At 34.5% G+C, this 18,643-nt stretch overlaps 1 protein-coding gene across 1 annotated transcript in view; it reads left to right on the top strand.

Moving 5' to 3' along the window:
• dnah3 (dynein axonemal heavy chain 3) overlaps nucleotides 1-18,643 on the top strand; it is a 69,260-nt gene that overhangs the window by 852 nt on the left and 49,765 nt on the right. The gene's annotated exons all lie outside the window — the stretch shown is intronic.

Raw genomic sequence — 18,643 nt, forward strand, 5'->3', positions numbered from 1 at the left:
CTCACTAACTTTCTCCATCTTCCTCTATGAAAAGCTTTTTTATTCGCTTGTGTGTGTGAATGCTGTTTCAGTGAGTGTCTGATCTTCTCCAGCAGCACTCGTGACAATTTTATGATATTTGAGCACATTTTGTTACCAAATCCTCATTACTGTAATGCATCTGGGGGTTTGACTTTCAAGTCTTTTAGGAATTCTTATTAAATTCTCATTAGATTTGTACAACCAATATTATCATAATATATAAATATTTTACAATTTATTTTTTAATTTAATTTTTACATTTTAATGTTTACTGTATTATAATAAAGAGTATAATAGTATAGTAATTTTTAAATTATAAAGTCAGCATAAATTAAAATCAGAACATCAAATTCATTATCAAATTCATTATGATGTACTGTATATATATTTTACAATTTAAATATTTTTACTGCATCATAGTAAAGAGTATTATAGTGCAATAATTTTATTTAATTATAAAATCAGCATAAATTAAAGGCAGCACAAATACTTTTGCAATGTATAAACATGCAACAATTTAAATAATACATTATTTTTTGCAATAATGCAATCAGATTTTATGTGCTTAAATCTCATGACAATGATGGCACAATGCACAAAATATGAATGGACTTGATTTTCTTAAAGCAAAGCATAACTTGTTTAGTGAAGGGTGCATTCATGAAGTATCATGTACCAAATTGATCTGTGATTTTCTGGTCTATTAATTATGGCTAAATCACTCCCTCTGAACTTTAGCACACTTGATCACAATACTAGTTCTAACTATAAGCATTAGAAATAGTGATGCTTTTCTTCTAGTTTTGCCACGGCTTGCATTCTCTCTGTCTATTTTTGAAGTATTTGCCACAACAGTTTTTGTGAAACTAAATTTAATCTTAGCTCAGAATTTTCAATACCAACCAAACATCAGCGCTTCTGTTTTTACCCACGAAACTGTGAAGATGTCAGTTTTCATTAAAACTGTTGTGTGTGTGTGTGTATGTGTGTATGTGTGTGTGTGTACCTACTTAACCATATTTTGGGGACAAATTTGTACCCAAAAGTGAGCTAAACCTGACAAAATCTCCAAAAACCTCACTTTGGGACGTCCTCATTTGTAAAACTGGTATAAAAATAAAGAAAACAAAGTTTTTTTTTAAATTGTAAAAATGCAGAAAGTTTCCTGTAAGGGGTAGGTTTAGGGGCAGGGTTGGTGTAGGGCAATATTCTGAACACTTGAAGTCTCCATGGTGATTGGCACACCATCAGCGCTTTGAAGCATTTTGAGGTGTTTCCTGGAGAGAGTCAGGGTCTCCATGGTGATCTAGAGCTCAGCATCACACTTTCCAAAAATGAAACAGACAGAGAAAGGGAAGATGGATGGAACGTGAAGTACTGGAGGGGTAGACAAGAGCATCACACACACACACACACACACACACACACACACACCTGTTGAAGCGCTGTCTCACACTGTTGCTGTCATTAATGTCATGTGCAGCAGTCAGCTGGGAGATTCTGTATAATGCTAAAAAAGAAACACGTTAGATAACACCTAGCAAGTGTTGTATAGTCAAGCATCACAGCCGCATACAAACTGTACAGCAACATGCAAAAAAATTCTAAAGTCTTAGCAACAGCTTAGCAACTGCATTGCAACATCTGAAAAAAAAAAAAACACTCACCTAAACAACCACAAAGTAACATCACAACCAGCCAGAATGTCCTAGCAACTATATGTCAATATACCCTGAACACCCTAGCAAATGCATAGCAACACCCTGGCAACCGCCCACAGCATCTTAACATCATGGTGGAAAGTTTTGCATGAGAAAACACCATTCACAATTTCGTTATGAAGTATAGAAATAATGTTCTGGGTGGTTGCTAAGGTATTGGTTTGTGGTTGCTAAGGAGTGTTTTATTTTACTATACAGATTCTAGAATGTCCTAAGGTGTTATTCTGAGTTGTTAATGTGTTACTGAATGTTTTTAGAATGTTGCTGTGTAGTTTGTAGGGTTGCCAGGGTGCATGATGCTTGCTTGTGCAACAGCATCGCAACAATATGATGCATTGGGTGGTTGCTAGGGCATTGTGAGTGTTTTATTTTACTATACAGATTCTAGATTAGAATGTCCTAAGGTGTTATTCTGAGTGTTACTTGGTGGTTGTTTAGGTTGCTAGGGTGTTATGGGTGGTTGTTAAGGTGTCACTGAGTGTCTTTAGAATGTTGCTGTGTAGTTTGTAGGGTTGCCAGGTTGCATGATGCTTGCTTGTGCAACAGCATCGCAACACTAGGATGCATTGGGTGGTTGCTAGGGCATTGCGAGTGTTTTATTTTACTATACAGATTCTAGAATGTTGTGGTTGGTTGCCAAGGCGTTGCTATGCAGTTGTTAATGTGTTGTTCTTATTTTAATCATCTATATAGGCTAATTGTTAGATCATTCTGGGTGGTTGTGAGGATGTTGCTTTGTGGTTTTTAGGTGAGTGTTTTTCAGCATGGTGCTGTGCAGTTGCTAGGGTGTTCTGGAAAGTTGCTAAGGCATTGCTAAGATTTTCTGAATGTTTTCTGAGTGATTTTCTGCAAAGCAGTTGGTAGGGTGGTCATATGTTGTGGGTGGTTGCTTTGTGATTAAGTTGTTTTGGCATATTGCTATGAAGTTACTAGGGTTTGTTAAAGCGTTGCTAGGTGGTTGTTAGGGTGTGTTTTTAGCACATTGCTATGCAGTTGCTCAGATAAGTTGGGTAAAGTACACCTTTCCAGAACAAGCTGCATGATTTAGGGAATGATTCAATGACTCAAATGGGGAAGGATGGGGTTATTTGTTTTTTTCAAATCACTAACCCCAAGTAGGATAAATAATAATAGTGATGCTTGACTAAAACCCCTCTAACTAAGCAGCTCCTGGTTTACTCAGCATGCCTCTGCTCTTCTCTTATGCTGTGTTTGTTTCTGGAGATGTAAAATAGAAGATTCTTGTCCTCCCACATGCAGACTATTGTTCCCAGACTATTCCCCTCTCTCTCTTTCTCTCTCTATCTCTAGTCTTTCTGCTCTATTTCAGGTTTAGTCTTTGAGCCAGTTCTCATTTCTCTGTTTCTCTTCTAATGTGTGTTTTCTGCTGCTTATCCATTTTCTCTTTTCACACCTTCATATTTTGTTGTTCTTTTTGCGTGGTGTTTGCAGTGAAGCTTTTGTTCTGGGATGCACTGAACATTCAGTGACTAAGTGTGACTCTGTGTAAGTCTGAATATTTTATTGCTCAGATGTTGCTCTCTTCTTAGTGCTGTAAGTGATTTTTGTGGAATACCACACAGTACGCCACTACTACCTGACAGATACATCACTGACAGACGAGAAATCACACCTGCCTGAGCCACAGCACTCGACTCTGTACAATTTATGCAATATGATTTGCTGTGTTTTGGTTTTGCTGGTAGATGCAAAAAAATCTTTCAGCCATTCAAAAGTTCTGATTAAATATTATTATAAATTGCATTAAATTTATAGTGTTGTTTTTTTTTTAAATCAGTGACATTAATTTTGGAGGCTCTTAAGAATGGAACGGACTTATCCTTGTCTGCTGGGGCAAATTAAATGTTTAAATCTTGTACATTTATTCAATGACAATTATAGTTTATTTTAGCCAAAACAAAATGTTGACATTTTACCTATAATTTGCTATTTTATTTTATTTTTTTATTTTTCCTGACTCCTCTACATGCATTATTTATTGTTTTCTTTATTCAGTATTCTTCAGTATTATAATATCCAAAGATATTACTGTATGGTGTGACTGTTTCTAAAGTTTCCCTCTATGTGTGTGTGTGTGTGTGTGTGTGTGTGTGTGTGTGTGTGTGAAGTGACTAAAATTTAGCAAAACTGAACAAAAGCATCAACTATCTTCAATTGTGAAAACATTTTATACACAAAGCACATAATGTTTTATTCTAAAAATCCAAAAGTTTTCTTTTGCTGAGTTTTTTTGAGTTCATCTGCAGTAACTATAATTAGTTTCGATTAGATTATTTAGATATCCACAGAAATGTGTGTGGAGTTGAGAGGGGCAGACTCAGCAGGGTTAAAGAGAGAGACAGGTTGGGTTAAAGTTGACGTAGAGGGGAGCCTGTAGAGAGATGGAGAGATGGAGAAGGACAGAAGCGAGCGGGTCTAATGGCTGATAGTTTTTCACACCCGCGGAGTCGTAATAAAATAATAAAAATGAAAAATAATTAATGAAATAATTAATAAAAATAATAAAATGTACATGTATAAATTCCACTTACTGTGACAATGTTAAAATAATAAAAATGAAAATTGTAACATTTTCAGACAACTGTTTTGTGATCATAGCGATCCGTTTATTATAATTTCTATCCTTTTAAATTATATAATTTTATGTATAAATATATAATTTCTCTCATCTGTAAAATGGTAATGAAATTCATTCATTTATATAATTAAAAAATGTTTAGTATAAGATAATTTAATATATCAATCTATAAATATAGATATAGATAGATATACCCCAGAGCTTCATGAGAAAACTTGGACAAGAGAATGTCCTCTTTTGCTCTCTTTTTCCCACCTGTTTGTCCAGCAATGTGTTCTTGGCTGTAAACTTCATCAGCTTTTTAGTGCTAATTTTAACCTCCTTAACACTGAGTAGCTCTCACGATCGAGAGAGACGCGTGTGTGTGTGTCAAAGTGATAAATCCAGAGAGTGATTTGTGTCTGTCTATGCAATGACAAGTGTTTGTGTGTGTGTGTGTAAGACTGGTGCTATTTGTAGCTGGTTAGGCTCTCACGGAGTTAAATCTATCTGCCAGCGGAACCCAGTTTAGTCCAGAACACACACACACACACTGCAACTAAGTGATCTGTTCCTGTCTGCATTATTTTTGGGTCTTTATGAGTTCTTTCAGAAAATTGCTGATGCAAAACTTGCATTAAAAATATTGTTTTGAAACTTGCTTTAGTTTATCTTAGGTGCACTTTAAAATTTTGTAAAAGTTAGTATATAAAATAAAGATTATTTGTGTACATTTTACAGGAAAATACAATGTTAGTCTTTCTACTTTAAAATGTCATGTTTAATTCAGGGAGTTGCTTGCTCTTTCTTTCTAATTATTTGTAAAATTGTGAGTAAAAGTTGTTTGAAAGTAATTCCTTCATCAGTTTTTTTTTTCAGTGTATAGAACATTACAACATCAATTTTGACCTTTTTCTGTGAACTGGTTGAAAAGGACTGAAAACATAATGTACTTTTTAATTGATGCAATATATTAGTGCTGTCAAACGATTAATCGCAATTAATCGCATCCAAAATAAAAGTTTTCGTTTACATAATATATGTATGTGTGCTGTGTATATTTATTATGTATAAATAAATACACAGACATGCATGTATATATTTCAGAAAAATAGGTTATGTTTATATATTAAATATATTTATTTATATAAATATAGACATGTAAATACATGTAAATAGTTTCAAAATATATATTGTATGTGTGTGTATTTATATATACATCATAAATATACACAGAACACACATATATTATGCAAACAAAAACTTTTATTTGGGATGCGATTAATTGCGATTAATCGTTTGATGGCACTACAATAAATTAAAGACAATAAATAAACATTTGTTTCAAAACTAACAATTAAAAAAGATTGAAAAAATATAAATAAATAAAAAAATGTGTGTGTGTGTATATGTATATATATATATATATATATGAAACACAAATAAAGTGCAAACATTTCAATTTCTTTTGTGTAGTAATTGAACAATGTGATTTGACAGTAGTTGAGTAAGCTTGAATATGTATTTTATATACGTATGTTTTTGTCTTTCTTGTAGCTTGACATATGTAGTAACTGTGATTTTATGGCATAAGCTGTATAACAGTTTTTTTTTAAATATCAGCGTACAGATTTTTGGGTGGTGAACAATTAATTTGAAGTGGTTTGAATGGACATACAGCATGAAATGTTTAAAGCAGCAGGTCTCTGGCAGCGTGCGTGTGTGTGTGTGTGTGTGTGTGTGTGTGTGTGTGTGTGTGTGTGTGTGTGAAGTAAATGGGTTGGTCAGACATATGCCGACTGGCTGAGGCATATGGTGGAGTGACAAGAAGGTCTAACTTCAGGCAGTTCTGGACATCCACCATTCACACACAGACAGAGAGAGAGAGAGAGAGAGAGAGAGAGAGAGAGATGATGATGTAACTGAGTCTGTTCATTCCAATTCTACAGTATAATAGCATAATTATGAAATGTTTTTAAATACTCAAACAAAGAAAACAGAATATTCAGATCATAGATTAAAAAATTCGGTTGCACTTTATTTTACAGTACGTGCACTTACATGTACTTACAGTGCACCTACATAAGAAAGTACGGGTAATATAAGGTAACTACATGGGGTAGGGTTAGCTTTAGGGCTAGGTTCAGGGTTAGTACCTAGTTATTACCTAGTTATTGTAATTAGTATAATAAGTGCATAGTATGTACATGAGTAACAGGACTGTAAAATAAAGTGCTACCAGCAATTCATATTATGTCATACACTACTGTTTAAAAAATTACTACTTCTATTCTGCATTAAATTGAAAGTGACAGTAAATACATTTATAATTATATAAAAGATTTCTATTTCAAATAAATGCTGTTTTTTTTAAACTTTCTATTCATCAAAAAATCCAGAAAAATAAAATGTACCACTGAAATATGAAGCAGCATGACTGTTTTTAACATTGATAATAATCAGAAATGTTTTTAAACAGCAAATCAGCATATTAGAATGATTTCTGAAGATCATGTGACAGTGAAGACTGGAGGAATGATGCTGAAAATTCAGCTTTGAGCACAGAAATAAATTACATTTTACAATGTATTACAGTAGAAAACAGTTATTTTAAATGATAAAAATATTTCACAATATTCCTGTTTTTCCACAGTAACACTGTGTTGATAAATTCATGTGTTGGCCTGTGAAGTGTGTGTGTGCTGGTCATCTCTGGGCTGTTGCATCAGCTTCATTCTCCCAGGCTTTGCTGTAATGCAGTGTTTCCACTCCGTGTCCGGACCCCTCATTCCCTCTTTGTTCCCATCAGTGCACATGGATTTAGCCGGACTAATTCAGTGCTTATCCATCACAGCACAGCACGGCTTGCACTTTTCGACAGGCACTGAACCTCTGCATGGGTCACTGTCGGCCGAGATGGGCTTCTGAGATCTCTCGTTCAGCTCACTGAAAGCACGCAAAACAGAGAAGTTGTAGTCAGAATTCACAGGCTGAGTAAGAATATTTTTTTTGAAGAATTTCTTGTCAACTTCTTGTAAGTGTGTGAGTTTAAGAGCACTGACTAGTGACAGAAGCGGTTAACGTGTGATGACCAGCAATGTTTCTCTCATGGACACACTTAAACGCATCACACCAACACACTGCTGCTCTCTTTACTGATCCTCAGTCCCGTTGTCATGGATACTGCTTCATACATGGCCAGAAATAAAATCTTAATTTTTAAATTTAAAAGCTTCATTATGAGAAGGATCTGTCCGTCCGACCGTACATCACGCTCACTTATCCTCTGTAGCCGTATAGTGCACTACTGATTTCAGAAAGATTTTATTAAAAGAAGTGTCTTATGCTCACCAAGGCTGCATTTATTTGATTCAAAATACAGTAAAATTGTTAAATATTATTACAATTTCAATTAACTGTATTCTATGTGAATATCTTATAAAATGTAACTTATTCCTGTGATCAAAGCTGTATTTTCAGCATCATTACTCCAGTCTTCAGTGTCACATGATCTTCAGAAATCACTCTGATATGCTGAGCTGCTGCTCAAGAAATATTTCTATTCTATGACATTAGTGATGTAATTTACACTATTTACTTTAATGTATTTTAATGAGAAACCATGAGGAATAGGTGAATGAAGACTGACAGTCAATGTTTAATGCTCAGAAGTGTATTATTTCAAGAAATGTAAAGCGCTGCTGCTCAAGAAATATTTCTGATTATTATCATTGCTGAAAACAGTTGTGCTGCTAAATATCTTTGTGGAAATGGTGATACATTTTATTTTTCTAAAAAAAAAAAAATTAATTGATGAATAAAAGGTTCAGAAGATCAGCATTTATTTGAAATAGAAATCTTTAGTAAGGCTGTAAATGTCTTTACTGTCACTTTTGATTAATTTAATCCATCCTTGCTGAATAAAAGTTTTAATTTCTTAAAACAAAAATTGTAGTTAACTATTTGAGCCAGTATTGTGTGTTTTGTGCTGTTAGATTAGCCTTTTCTGGTTCTGGTTCTGTAAGGTCACCTGAGGTCACATGTCATGAATACCTCAGAAGGCGGGCTGTGTGGGGTTTGATCGCGGGTGTCAGTGATTGGACGATTCCTCGCGGGGGTGACACTCCCATCAGCAGCCCTGTGGAGGTCCTGTGTGTGTGTGTGTGTGTGTGTGTGTGTGTGTGTATATCAGCCATCATGTCACACTGCAGCCAATAATGTACAGTGGCATCAAGATTACAAATGAGTAACAGATATCTGAAACGAATTAGTGGATTAACACACACTCATCTCTATCAATTAATTGTGTGGGGTAATGTAATTAGAAGAGTTTGGATAAAGTTTCAAGGACACGTGTGTGTGTGTGTGTGTGTGTGTGTGTGTGTGTGTGCGAATGATTTATGACTAGTACACCAGTATAGAGCAGATCTGTCTTAAATCACTTCTTACTGTGTGAATCTCATGGAAATAGTCAAGAAAGATCAAATTTACCACAAAAGAAAAAAGCAATAAATAACATATTGCATAGTTTTATAACATCTTTTTGAATCCTTGCATTGTGTGCATGTTTTCATGACAAACATAAAGCTTCATTTTCTTTAAGAAAACAATGTCTTATTTAAAAAAAAAATGCATATAATTAATTATACTTTTAGGACTCTAATGACTTCTTTCATTGTGACATTATTTGCATGACATTTACGCATTTATTTTACCTGTGCAAAAAAAGATGAACTTAACCCCAAAATCAACAGGAAAAACAGAAACTCTGTGTTTAGGATCATTATGTCTTGCATTATGATATTATTTTTATGACATTTAAGTAATTATTTTAATTGTGCAAAAACCATTTACTTTTTAAGACCAAAAATAGGCTTAATTTTTTTTGGCTTAATAGGCTTAAAATAGATTTAAAGGAGACATATTATGCCCCTTTTTACAATATGTAATATAAGTCTCTGGTGTCCCCAGAATGTGTCTGTGAAGTTGCAGCTCTGTAATTATGAAACAAAGTGACGTATTTGTACTAGAAAAGTGTAAAATTACTGTGGATAAAAAAATTATACTATGAACCCCATGTGGATTTACACAAACTGAGAAAGTCAAAAAGTGTTACTTTGTGCCCCCCTCTCCCCTACATATGTCATTACTTTTGACATTTGACTTTACTTTTGTATACATATACACTTATTACTGTTAAATTGTTATGAAAATCATCCTGTTCAGACATAATTATTTATTTTAGTATTATTAAAATCAGAATAAATCGAATAATACCTTGATGAACCACAATTGTAAAAAAGTATATCTACAGTATATATACAAACATACATACATACATTTTTGCATTAAATTAATTATATTTTTTCACATTATAGCGCACAGTTGGAAGGAAATGGTGTCTATAATAAATAATTATAATAATTAGTAATGTAATAATATTTATTTATTATTAATCAAATCAGCCTCAAAGTAATTTAGTACATCAAATACCTTGAATTATAAAAAGGATGCTTTACAATGTATTTTAAAAATTACATTGCATTTAAAAGAATTTTTCTCATTATCGTACACAATTAGAATGAAATAATGTGCTGAAAGGACTGAAATATGATGCAATATGTGGTACATTTTTTGTTAGCGTCTACTTGCGTGTGTGTGTGTGTGTGTGTGTGTGTTAGACTCACATTTGTTCTTTCTTTATGCTACTGTATGTATCTTTGAGAAGACGCTATAACACCCTCACACCAGAGGCGGACAGTAACTAAGTACATTTACTTGAGTATTGTACTTAAGTACACGTTTTGAGTATCTGTAAGATGAGCAGACTTCAGATAGAGCACCTTTACTGTCAGACGTTCTCAATCTCTCCAGACAGACAGAGATACACCTCTTATAGGAGTTCATCAATAAATCAACAAGGCCCTGAAGTCATCTCTGGGTAGTTCATGTGTCATAACATGGAAACAAAGGAAAACAACTTCATTTCCAAGAACTGAAATCATCTTTGAAGCCACTGACTGGAAAATGAATATATTGCTTGTTTTTCCTCAGAATGCTTCAATTTATATACACAGCTTAGTTAATATCTTAAAGTTCATAAGTTCATAGGTTTTCTTGCTTGTTTCTTGACACATTTGTTTCGTGTCTGCTTGTCTATGTTTGCATGTTTCAGTTTTTTACAGCATATGGGCTGATATAAAAAAATAACGATGGCTCATTATGTGGTTCATCTGACAAAATGGCAAAATATAGAGAAGAGCGTTATAAGATCAGACGGTAACACGTTACAAAAAAGTACCATTAGTTAACGTTTGACAGTGAGCAATACATTTGTTACAGTATTTATTCATCTTTGTTAACAGTAGTTAATTAAAATATGGAATCCCTTTGCCGCCACCAGTACTGGGTAGATTACTTACAAATTGTAGTCAGTAATGTAATCTAGATTACTCTTCAGGTAATGTATTCTGACTACTTTTGGATTACTTTTAGATTGCTTCTGACCTAACTTTAAATGGGATTATTGTTAAATAAATAAATAATAAAAAATAAAAAACATCATCAAATGCATTCAAAATTACATTACACCAGGGTTTCCCAAACTGGGGTAAAGTAAAGAACTGCAGGGGGTGTGTGAGTTGATGAAAAGCTATTAATTAAATCTTTAAAATTTCAAATTAAAATGATAAAAAAAAAATGAAAAATGCTTGAACACTCAAATTTGAAATATTTTATTTGTTTACCTGTCAAAATAACCATTAACCGACATAAGAAAACATGTGAATGTGTTGTTAAAATATTGAAATATTAACTTTAAATCTCAGAGGGAGTTGAAATCCATAAAAAAGTAACTGTAATCTGATTATGAGCATTTTAAAATTAAATATAATCCAGTTACAAATACAACATTTTTAAAAATCTGATTACATAATCTAGATTACTGGTAATCAGTTACTACCCAGCATTGTCTGCCACTGAATAAAAAATTAAAAAGGTAATTGCGACCTTTTATCTCACAAATCTGACTTTGTTTCTCGCAATTGCCTGTTATAAAGTCAGAGTTGTGTGATATAAAATCGCAATTGCATGTTACAAAGTCCGAATTGCACAATATAAAGTTGCAATTGCGTGTTAAGGTCAGAATTGTATGATATAAAATCGCAATTGCATGTTAGAAAGCCAGAATTGTATGACAAAAGTATGTATGACGTGAAGGCGCTGTGTTTCGTTGTGAAAGTGAAACTACTTTGTTTGGTCTTCCAAAAGAGGACACGACTAGAAATCAGTGGTTAAGTTGTATTTACAACACTGTTCCAGAACAGTTCAACCCAAATATTCAGATGTGTGCAGCACATTTTATGGAGGACTTTAGCAACATCATATGACCCCTTTAAACAGGCTTCCTTATGAAAATACAACTTGTTAGTTAATTATAGCTTATTTCTTTAAATAATGTTAACAGATACAACTTTTGATTTTTATAATGTACTAGTAGTTGTTGAGATTAACATTGCAAGTAATAAATGCGTTAGCATTTTTCTTCGTTAGTTGCTGTTAACTAAATTAGTTGTTACCAAATAGAACTTTATTGTAAAGTGTTACTGATCAGGTTTTTTGAATTCCTGAAAATACGATGCAGATCTCAAAGAGTTCTATTCTTTCTACATTAACTGTAATTTTCACTGATGAGTTTTATTAAACATACAGACTTCAATGACAGAAACAAAATATATGTTTTCTCCTATTTAAAAGTTAGTAAGTATGTTATATTTGTTGCTATCAGCACACGTATGTGAAAAACAATGGAGAAAAAGTGATTGTGTCTAGATCTGACACATGTGATTTAGTGATCTGCATATAATATTTGAATGGGCATGTTTGTGTCTGGCTGCGTAACGTGACCTGTTGTAACCCATCAGCGTGTATGAAGTTATTACTTAACGGCGTCAGATCTAAACGCCTCTGAATCGCTGCCGACTGGATGACGATCACCATGGTTATACGTCTGAACCACCTTCACCAGGGGAATGAATGACAGCTGCTCCACCCACAGACAGACACACAGCTGATGCTCAATACAAACATGCACAATACACACATGCACAGTTCTGCACGTGCTATATACAGCATAATATTAAAAGGAGTGTTGAATGCAAATTACAATTGGTTTAAAAGCAAAAATGTGAAACTTGAACTTCTGTTAAAAAAAAATTTCAGTATGAATGAATGTTATTTGAGCTGTAAACTTTCTAAATTGTCCTAATTTTCTAGGTGGAGGGACTTCTGGTCATGCATTACTGACGTTATTCCTGTGAATGGAGTTTTGCTCCATATAAACACTGCTTTTGGAGAGTTACATCACATCCATATCACTTCCTGGAATTCCCGAACAAAGGCCTTCTGTAGCGAATCGATGCGTTTTTGTAAGAAAAATATCCATATTCAAAACGTAATAATCCCTTTAATGTAGCTTGCGCCAACAGTTGTACACAGAAGCAGTTCCGGGCGGATGACGTATGAGGTCAGCGGTCCAACGTTTGTTAACAGTCAGCACTGTTTTTAAGATGCCATGTCAAATAAAAAATTGTTCTGAAAACAATGGACCACTGGGATGAATCTTTGACAAGCATAAGCCAATAATCGTGAACATTTACAATGTGTATTTTGCCAAAATGTTTATTTTAACTTTTACATAGTAGGACATTATGATCTCAAAGCTGACCTTTAAGCTTCATTAGCTTTTCTAGGCCCGTGTAACGTTTCTGTTGAGCGGTATTATGCTTTTCAGTTCATACAATTTCTCATTACGTCATTTCTTCTTTTCATTGCTTTTTTAGTCCGTCTTTTACACAAGTCACTATAGCTCAGCATCAGACGGTTTTTCTTTTCATTCTGTGCGTCTGTCGTTCCTTTACAGAAAGAGTGCAGTCATCCTGCATTAGGCCTGTCATTCCCGAGAGGAAAGCGGGAGCGCTGCGAGCTTTTAAAGACCTTTATCTCTCTCTCTATTTCTCTCTCGCACTCTTTTATTATCAGTGTAGAGTTTTGCAGGGTTGACAGCTCTTAAAGTGTGTGTGTGTGACGGTGAGAGTGTTGTACAAGGTCAAGGGCTGAGCCATTCTTGGATTTCAGGCTGAACGAGGACGGGACGGCCCGCCGTCAGAGGTCACACTCTGCGTAAGGAGACCTTTCCTTTTTCTTTTTGCATTAATGACTGGAATGGCCTCCTGACCTTTGCCTGAATGGAACGAGTGTCTGTTTCAGGAGCGAAACTAATGAGCAGAAATGCTGGGGCTTGTTGGATTTCTTCTGGGAGAGAGAAACTTTAATTAACAAATCCAATTTGGACATAATTAATGTTATTTGGAAAAAGAACAGGAGACAGAGGTATAAGGGTAACACTTTATTTTAAGGTGTCCTTGTTACACGTTACATTTACTTATATTATAATTAATTTCAATTAATTATGCATAATTACATGCAAGTAACCTTAAGCCAAATCCTAATCCTAACCCTAACCATATAGTAAGTACATGTAGTTAATTAATACTTCTCAGTACTTAAATGTATAATTACACTGTAACAAAGACAACTTAAAATAAAGTGTAACTGACAAAAGTGTGCTGTATCAGATGGTAATACCATGATGCTTATGATATATCATAGTACTGATTACTATGGCATGCTATGATACTCAAAGGTACTTTTAGAAATACCATATATACAAATGAGAAATCATAAGAAATTAATACTTTTATTTAGCAAGGATGCATGAAATTGATTGAAAGTGACAGCTAAGTTATCTGTTTCAAATAAATGCTGTTCTTTTCAACTTTCTATACATCAAAGAATTCTAAATAATTAATGTATCACGGTTTCCATAAAATGGACAAAAGCAGCAAAAGTGTTTTCAACATTAATAACCAGAATCAGCATATTAGAATGATTTCTGAAGGATCATGTGACACTGAAGACTGGAGTAATGATGCTGAAAATTCAGCTTTGATCACAGGAATAAATTATATTTAAAAAAATATTCAAACAGAAAGCAGTTTTTAAATTGCAATAATATTTTGCAATATTTCTGTTTTTACTGTATTTTTTAACCAAAAAATTCAGTCGTGGTCAGCAGAAGAGACTTCTTTAAAAAACATCTTTCTGCCCCCAAACTTTTGAACTACAGTGTATATTGATTATCAGATACAGATTTTTATATATCAGAATAGTCCGTCTGTCAGCTATAGTCAGTCTATTTTGACTAGATGACTGCAAATTATCCTGCTTATTTACTTACCAAACAAATGTGCTTTACATTAAATATTAACCTGAAATAATTTTATTACAGATTGTGGAGTTATATGAGAAACATGAAACAGACATATAATTTTGTATAGAACAAACACACACACACACTTGTCCTCTCCCTCACACACACACACACGTGGAGGTATCTGGCCTCAGAGGTGTTTTTCCATCTCTCTCTTAATGAAACTGCTGCTCCTCTGATCATCTCCTCTGTTTCACCCCTCTCTCACTTTCACTGGGCGACCACGGCGACGGCATCCCTTTCTCACCCTCCTCATCACCGCTACGACCCACTCAGCCCGTAAACCAAACCCCCAGAACCCACATCAAATATTAACCGCCCCATTAATGAGTTTTCCATCGCTCCTACACACACACACACACACACACACACACACACTGCCGTAATTAACGGAAAACACTTACCATGTATCACTACTTAAATTCACACAGCTACCACAAGTGATCTCCAAGAGAGAGACAGATAGAGACGACAGTTTCAACTCCTTGAAGAAAAGCGGCACGTCTCGGCAGTGACGATCATGTGTCATACACGACATGCATGTTTACATCCAATCTGCAAGAAAAGGATGCTGCATTAATATTCAATGTGTGTGTGTTGGGGGACGGGGGATGTGGGTGTGTTAATATTTCATGTCATTATCAAGTTACTCGTGAATGTGGCTGTTCTGACCTAAAGTCTGTGTGAAACCAGTGCTTGTTTCACTCTCTGCACACCCTGCACCATTGAGCTCAAGTGGACCGTAATTGGGGGCTTGTCTGAGATTTGAACTCTGGACCTCTACATCTGAAGCAAGACTCATATGGTAATGGAAGTAAAAATCACATTTAGTTTCTCCACTGAGATACATTCTTAGACTACTTAGCAATGTATACACTACCTTTCAACATTTTTAGGTTGTACTATTTTAAAATGTTTTTGAAAGGATAATCTTATGCACATCAAGATTGTATTTTTAAACCCCAAAATAGAGTAAAAGTGTGAAATATTATTACTTTTACAATATATTTTTTTTAATATATTCTAAAATGTATTTTATTTCTGTGATCAGAGATGAGTTTTCAGCATCATTACGCCAGTATTCAGTGTGTATGTAACCACTGTTGTTGTAATACATAGGTTTGTGTTGGATGTTATCTTTTGAATGGAAATATTGATATATATATAAAAGTTTAACTTTACCTCTATGATGGTCTTTCTTCTGTGAAACAAGATTTATGTTGCTGTTTTGAAGCTCGACAGTGACTTTTAGTGCATATTAAAGAGCAGCATGAACATTCTTTAAAACATCTTGTTTTATGTTCCACAGATAAAACAAGAAAGTAATGGGTTTGCAACAACATGAGGATGAGTAAATGATGACAGAATCTCAATGTCAGGTAATCACTTTAACCTCAACGTTGTGAACTTCTAGTTCTGAGATTGGAAAAGGTTTGGGATGAAGGTGTACCACTTTAATAAAGCAATTAAAGTCTGAATATCACTCAAATGCACAGAAACATGCATACGTATAGCCTGAGCTGGTGTAACACCCCTAGAGGAATCTGTCCTGAGAGAACAGTTAAGAAATCAGTTAAAGCTATTAGCGTATCACGCTTACAATGAGTGTCTGATTCGCTGACTTCATGAAAAGAGATGGAAGAGCGAGCGAGGGAATGTGTCTTCTTGTATTTGCATGCTGGAACAGCAGAGTGTTCTAAGATGAAAGACAATTAAGTCTTTAGTCATCTAATTACATGCTCTCTCTCTCTCTCTCTCTTTCTCTCTCTTGCTCCCTCTCTCCCACACATAACCATTTCTATTTCCAGAACTGATGTGTTATCAAGTTCCATGCAGGAAATATTATGTTTTAACAGGTTATATAGAGAAATCTGGGTTTAGCTGTGATGTGATATAAGCTCTAGGTGAGCTGTGATGACTGTCAGAATGTGAAATTACAGTTTTATGGGTCAAAAAATTACCCCTTTCTTCCATGTTGCTGATCCTATTGTGCACAGTTACATGCTGCACGTTATTCTAAAGCACAAAATCTCTGTACTTGACTTGACTCCACATTGCGCCATCCAATCAATTAACCAACATATAAAATCAAGTCCGTTTTTTCTCTTGCACATCCTTTCACTTGTTAATCCCTTTCAAATGGGCTGCACATGCTTAAAGATTTGCTGAATGTTACTTTGTGCCCAGACATTTTCACTTTTCATGCATCAGAGTTTTCATACCATGCATTATAATGATGACCACGATTTGAACAATTATTATTCTTTATTGTATGTACACACCATATCGTTCAAAAGACTGGGGTCGGTAAGATTTTGAAAGAAGTCTCTACAGTAAAAACAATAATACTGTGAATATTATTACAGTTTAAAATAACTTTTTTATGTGAATATGAGCTGAATTTTCAGCATCGTTAGTCCAGTCTTCAGTGTCACATGATCCTTCAGAAATCATTCTAATATGAGGATTTGCTGCTCAGTTATTATCAAATATTATTGGTCCTCAATTATAAATAGTGGTTCTTATTATACATTTTGATTAATAGAACGTTCAGTGAACAGCATTTATTTGAAATGCATGTTTTATAACATTATAAATGTCTTTACTGACACTTTCGACAGTATCAATTTAATGTATCATTCATGTCTTTCAACTTTCTTTTTTACCTTATTCTTTCTTACTTACCCCCAAACTGTAATGGAAGTGTATCACAGTTTCCACAAACATATGAAGTGGCACCACAACTGCTTTCAACCTTAGCAATATTTTTTTTCCAGCAGCAAATCAGCATATTAGAATGATTTCTGAAGGATCACGTGACACTGAAAACTGGAGTAATGATGCTGAACATTCAGCTTTGCATCACAGGAATAAATTACATTTTAAAATACATTCACTTTTAAAACAGTTCTTTTAAATTGTAATAATATTTCACAATATTCCTGTATTTTCGATCAAATAAATGCAGCCTTGCTGAGCAGAAGAGACTTCTTTAAAAAAAAAAAAAAAATCATAAAACCCAAAAATCCAAACTTTTGAGCGCTAGTGTAATTCTGACTGACTCATTTGTCCCTGAATGTCAGACTGGTTGTCCTCTTGATAGGCATGTGTGATCCAGTGTAAGAATCTGTGATGTAATCTAGTCCAGTCTCGTGGTGTAATCTAGTTGTGCAGCTTGACTGTGTCTTTGTTTAGACATTTGAAAGCAGTAAACACAGAAGTCATGTTTATTTGATGCTGACAGCGCTGAGTTAGTTGATCTGCTTGTGCTGGATTACTCACTAGTGTCTGATCACTTCTACTGATGACCTTGTGTGTTAGTGAAAGTTCGTAAAGAAATCTGTGAATAAGCGGTGTCTTTGTGCACAAGTGTTTTCCAGCTAATGCAGGTGGTTAAGGTGTGGAATACAGAATAACTGCTGACAGGACAGAAACTGGAATATCGGAATATTTACCCCTCTTTCTCCCTCTTAAATAATGCAGACGTTATAGGTGATTGCCCTGTAGAGGTCTGGTAATGAATGGCCCTTGTCCACTTTCAGGTCCTTTGCCAGTTCTGTGGTTATTTATTTCGAGAGTTTAACAGCGTGACCTCAAAACACACACTCACCTGTGCACACACACATATACCTGTGTTAATATATATAGAGAGAGTGCATTATATATATATATATACAGTGCTAAAAAGGTGCATTGTTTCTGCCGATTATAGGGGTCTATAATTAGATCTAAATCAGGACAAGGAGAAAGGCCACTCACACAGACTTTTATTATGGAGAGACTCAAACTCCCCACAGGGGTCCGGTGCCCATATGTGGGCCAGAAACTTCTACATGCATCTTTCCTCCAGTGAATATATATATATATATATATATTAAATAAACAATATAAAAACATTTAACCCGGGAGGAATTAAAAATGCACAAAAAAGCTAATATACATAAATAACTTGAACAGCTTTCAAATACGTCACTCACTTAAAAACTTATTATT

This window comes from Sinocyclocheilus anshuiensis, unplaced genomic scaffold, assembly GCF_001515605.1.
Source record: "Sinocyclocheilus anshuiensis isolate Anshui unplaced genomic scaffold, SAMN03320099.WGS_v1.1 scaffold415, whole genome shotgun sequence".
Lineage (NCBI taxonomy): Eukaryota > Metazoa > Chordata > Actinopteri > Cypriniformes > Cyprinidae > Sinocyclocheilus > Sinocyclocheilus anshuiensis.